This window comes from Octopus bimaculoides, chromosome 14 (genome assembly GCF_001194135.2).
Source record: "Octopus bimaculoides isolate UCB-OBI-ISO-001 chromosome 14, ASM119413v2, whole genome shotgun sequence".
NCBI classification, from domain to species: Eukaryota; Metazoa; Mollusca; class Cephalopoda; order Octopoda; family Octopodidae; genus Octopus; species Octopus bimaculoides.
Genome location: NC_068994.1, coordinates 1,449,295 through 1,455,134, shown reverse-complemented (window position 1 = coordinate 1,455,134; position 5,840 = coordinate 1,449,295). Strand labels below are relative to the sequence as shown.

Here is a 5,840-nt window from a genome sequence, read left to right as displayed (position 1 = left end):
ATATATATATATATATATATATATATATACATATATATATATATATATACATATATACATATATATATATATATATATCGATATACACGTATACTTGTGTGAAGAATGTCAGTAAAACATGTCATGACAAGAGACAGAGTGAAGAAGAAGAAGAAGAAGAAGAAGAAAACAGTTAAAGGAAGTGAGAAATGCTAATAATGGTTTCAGATTTTGGCGCAAGGCCAGCAATTTTTTTGAAGCAAGTAGAATGTCAATGACTTTGACCCCCAATACATAACTGGTACTCCTCTTATTGATGATGAAAGGATGAAAGTTAAAGCTGGCATTGGTGGAATTTGAACTCACGGCATAAAAAAGGGGAAGAAATGCTGCTAGCTCACTGCCTGGAAGAATAACAATAATAATAATAATAATAACCTTTTCTAGTATAGGCACAAGGCTTGACATTTTGGGGATTCACCCACAGTAATCAACTAGTCCTTAATTTATCGACCCTGAATGGATGAAAGGCAAAGTTGACCCTGGCAGAATTTGAACTCAGAATGTAAAGAGGTACAAAATACCGTAAAGCATTTCACCCGGTGTGCTAACGATTCTGCCAGCTGACCATCTTCAATAATAATAATAATTATAATAATAATAACGTAAAAAGCACCATTTGAGCATGGCCAATGTCAGTGCCACCTGACTGTCACCCATACCAGTGGCATGTAAAAAGCACCGACCACAATCTCAGAGTGGATGGCATTAGGAAGGGCAACCAGCTGTAGAAACCTTGCCAGATCAGATTGGGGCTTGGTGCATCCTCCTGGCTTGACACTCCTCAGTCAAACCATCCAACCCATGCCAGCATGGAAAGCAGACGTTAAACGATGATGATGATGAATAACAATAGTAAAAGGAACAATAATGATATTGGTTTCAAATTTTGGCACAAGGCCAGCAAGTTTGGGGGAGGGCATAAGTCAGTTACATCGACCTCAGTACATGACTGGTATTTATCTGATTGACCCCAAAAGAATGAAAATTGGAGTTGATTTTGGTGGCATTTGAACCCAGAATGCAAAGACGTATGAAATTCTGCAAAGCATTTTGCTCACCCCCAAATGGATGAAAGACAAAGTTGACCTTGGCGGAATTTGAACTCGGAATGTAAAGAGGGACAAAATGCCAGTAAGCATTTGGTCTGATATGCTAACAGTTCTGCCATCTCACCACATTATTATTATTATTATTATTATAATAATAATCCTTTCCACTAAAGTCATAAAGTTGGGGGAGGGGTAAGTCAGTTACATTGATCACAGTATGCAACTGATACTTAATTTATCGACCCCAAAAGAATGAAAAGCAAAGCTGACCTCAGCAGAATTTAAACTCAGAATGTAGCGGCAGATGAAATACCTCTAAGCATTCTGTCCAGCGTGCTAACAATTCTTCCACTCACTGCCTTTAACAATAACATCGACAACAACATGAATAACAAGAATAAAGGTGGAGATGATAATGAATCGGACCAAAATCTATAAACTCTAAGAAAATTGTCCAAGTGACAGATGTTGGCAGTTTTAATATTTTTGTGATTTCTCGAGTCTGTATTGTTGTTGTTATTATTGTTGTTACTATTTTTGGTGGTGGTGGTGGTGGCAGCAGTTGTCGTTCTTTTGGTTGGAGTGTATTGCTGTGATGGAGCAACGGTGTGGTGATGGCATTGATGGTGTGTTTGGTGTGGTGGAAATAATGCAGTGGTTTCATGGTAGTGGTGGTGGTGGTGGTGGTAGCACCAGTGGAGGTGGTGGTGCTGATGTTGTGGAAGTGTAAAAGTGGAGGGAAACAGTCAATAATTACTATGCTTTTTGGGGAGGTCTAATGAGACCATATTGGAGCCTGGTGCAGCCGTTGGCTCTCCAGACCTCAGTCAAACTGTCCAACCCATGCCAGCATGGAAAAACGGACGTTAAATGATGATGATGATATATATGTGTGCATGTGTGTGTATGTGTATTTGTGTGTGTTGTGTATATGTATATACTTATATATAGCTACCTACCTACCTACATACATACGGATACATACATATATATAGACATTGTGTCCGGTGATGATGATGATGATGTTTCACAACATGATTGGGCATGTGAAGTCTTGTTGTTAATTATTGTCATCATTCATCTAAGCAAGCCAAGTCAATAGAAAATAAGTTGACTCCCTGCATAATGAAACTGACCCCTCTTCTTCCCTTTCCTCACCCTTTGCTATATTCACTTTTTTCTTCATCTTTTATCCTTCCTTTGTTTCTTTTGCTTGCCTTTTTCAGCCTCAACGTCTTGTACAGGTGTCTTTATATCTCACAAATGTCTGTATAAGTATACATGCATCAATAAATTATTTGCATGGCTGCATATACATACATACATACATACATATACTAATATATATATATATATATATGCATATATATATATATATATATATATACATATGTATGTTTTTATATATATGCAGCCATCCAAATAACATGTATATATATGTATATATATGCAGTCATCCAGATAACATATCTATATATGCAGCCATCCAAATAAATATATATATATACACACAAACACACACATGTATATATGTATGTATGTATGTATATATGTATGTATGTCGTATCTATACATGTAACAATAGATATAGCTGTGTACTCTCTCTAATACATTACTTTTATTATAGATTATGTATTTCTTTGTATTTTTTGTTTTTGTTTTTAATGACAGTTACAAAAGCAGAAGAGCAAAAAGGATAATGTATTTCTTGTGGTTCTAATTGTGTCTTGGAGGATGTAGTGACATAGGTTGAGAGAGAGAGAGAGAGAGAGAGAGAGAGAGAGAGAGAGAGAGAGAGAGAGAGAGAGAGAGAGAGAGAGAAAGAGAGAGAGTGGGAATCTGAGGTTTGGCTGATTAGGGTAAAGCTGTTGATGTACGGTAGAGTGTCTGGTTGTGAAGACAAGAGAGGGGAACAATGATGAGTTTGATGTGAAGTTTTGAATGCATCACGGCTCAGTATTGAACCAACAACTGTTTGTTGTTGTGATGGAGGGGCAGGCAATTAACCATAGGAGTGTTAATAATGAAGGATCTGGATGGACTGAAGGATAAGAGGAGGAGGTGGAAATAAAAGTTATGAAGGTGAATATCAAAAAGATGAAGATGGTGGTAAATCGTGAAGCATGTGGTAAGATGGAAAGAACAGGAGAGTGAGTGTGGGCACTAGAAACATGTTGAAGTGGGTGCCATTAATCATCATCATCATCGTCATTTAACATCCGTTTTTCATGATGGCATGGGTCAAACAGTTTCCCAGGAGCTGGTAAGTCCAGGAACAGCACCAGGTTCCAGAGTCTGTTTGCCATGGTATCTGTGGCTGGAGGCTCTTCCTAATACCAACCACTGTACAGAGTGTACTGGGTGCTTTTTATGTAGCACCAGCACCAACAGGGTCACTGAGTAATAAGGGAGGTGAGAGCAGCAGAAAATACTGTGAAGAGTGGACATGTGAATTGTTTGGAGGTTTGGTGGAGTATTGCTGAAAGAGGGAGTAAGAGACAAACGATAAGATGCAAGAAATGATGGGGAAATAGATCCAGTGATGAATATTGTGAAGAGAAATGAGAGGAATTGGCTGAGTCAAGTGTTGAGGAAAAATCAAAATTACTGGGTGAGAGGAGTGATGAAAATGGAGGTGGAAGGAAGTAAAAAGGAGTGAGAAGGACAGGAGTGAAAAGGATGGAGAAGGAAACAAGGGCAAAAAAAATTAGTGAAGTAAGAAACAAAGGAAAGATAAAGGATGCAAGACAGAAAGCAGGAGGTCACAAAAACAATGCCTGCTTTAGACAGGCAAATAGCTTTAAAATGATTGTTGTGTGGTTGTTGTTTTTGTACAATGATGAGGTTTTTATAAAAAGAAAGGTCAGATTTGTAAGCAATCAAATTATCGTTTGTATCAACATTTACTAATCATGGTTCCTCCCCTCCTGCTCACCATTTCACTTACTGATGTCATCCTCAACCAAAACTTTTCCATTTCTTTCTTCATTCTTAGGTCAACTTTGCCTTTCATCCTTTCAGGGTCAATAAATTAAATACCAGTTGCGTACTGGGGTCGATCTAATCGATTGGCCCCCTTCCACAAAATTTCAGGCCTTGTGCCTAGAGTAGAAAAGGAGATATATACATATATAGGCATAGGTGACGCTGTGTAGCAAGAAACTTGCTTCCCAACCACATGGTTCCAAGTTCAGTCTCACTACATGACACCTTGGGCAAGTGTCTTCTACTATAGCCTCAGGCTCACCAAAGCCTTGTGAGGGGATTTGGTAGACAGAAACTAAAAGAAGCCCGTCATACATGTATATGTATGTATGTATATACCTATGTGTGTGTCATCATTGCTTGACAACTGGTGTTGATGTTTATGTCTCTGTAACTTAGCAGTTTGGCAAAATGAGACCAATAAAATAAGTACTAGGCTTGAAAAAACAAATCCTGGGGTTCATTTGTTCCAAGTACTAGGCTTTAAAAAACAAATCCTGGGGTTGATTTGTTCCAGTAAAACCCTTTGAGACAGTGCTCCAGTATGGCCGCAGTCTAATGACTGAAACAAGGAAAAGAATATATATATAAGTGTGATTCAAAAGTTCTTAGTTTTAATATAAACGAGCTGACAACAGATCAGTCGAGATCAGTTGACCCCCTAACTGTAAGTCTTATCTCCACCCCCATTTCACTTTATCCCCCACCACACCTCCTCCCCACATCAGTTATAGATGCTGTTATAGTGTTACTTATATATGGCCACTGTTATTATAGTATCAGGTATATACATACACAGTGTCATTGTAGTGTTATCTACATACACACTGTTATTAAAGCGTCAACTATACACACACACACACACACACACACACACACACTGCCATTTTAGTGTCAGCAGCTCTGTACACCAACACACACACACAGTGCCATACCATTACAGAGCCAGTCCAATTTATGGCGTTGATCACAACCAGCTACGTAGAACATAAAGTCGTGCTTTTACAGTCAAATTTACAAAGAAAGGAAACACAAAGGCATTTATAACAATCCTTCCTGCTTTTATTCACATTCATCTTGAAGAATATCATTTTTACTGATGTCTGCGCCTTTATTGTATTTCGTAATTGTTCGACAAAAAGGTAGATTTATCAATGCAGTTTTTTCATCTTTTTTTTTTTGAACATATATATTTACTTACAAAGATATATATACACACATATATATATATATATACACACATATATATATATATATATATATATATATTTGTATGTATATAATAAAGTAATAACTTGCATTGTCATGATTCTGTTCGTTCTATACCTGACAAGGAAATGGCAATAAAGCTTCGTTTCATAACAAAGGTAAAAAAAAAAAACGTGAAATATTTCTCCTGGCAATTCATTGAGTCTTTCTTTCTTTTTTTTTCCCCCAGATGTCAGGCCAACTATTGATACAACGGAATCAAACACAAACCATTCTTAACCGACATATAAACGTGCTTCATTACTGCAACTTCAGTCAAATGAAATCAATGCTATGCAATCCAATATGGCGACCACAAATCCAATATGGCCACTCCATATTGAATGTCACTTACAGTATCACATTAATATACTTAAATGTTGATTGACCACGTAGGGGTTCCTTTTTCATTTCTGCATTCAGTACATCCAGTGTGTATACATACACATATATACATACATACATATATATATATATATATATATATATATATATATATATATATATATATATATA

The 5,840-nt window shown here is 37.0% G+C and overlaps 1 protein-coding gene across 4 annotated transcripts in view; it reads left to right on the top strand.

Moving 5' to 3' along the window:
* LOC106873244 (protocadherin gamma-A11) overlaps positions 1–5,840 on the top strand; it is a 64,633-nt gene that overhangs the window by 17,691 nt on the left and 41,102 nt on the right. The window contains exon 1 of one of the 4 annotated variants that reach the window (XM_014920524.2): positions 5,099–5,218. The exons of the other annotated variants lie outside the window; for them this stretch is intronic. The gene's annotated coding sequence lies outside the window, so the exon portion shown is untranslated. Of the gene's footprint in view, positions 1–5,098; positions 5,219–5,840 lie in introns of those variants that run through there. 4 annotated transcript variants of the gene reach the window in all.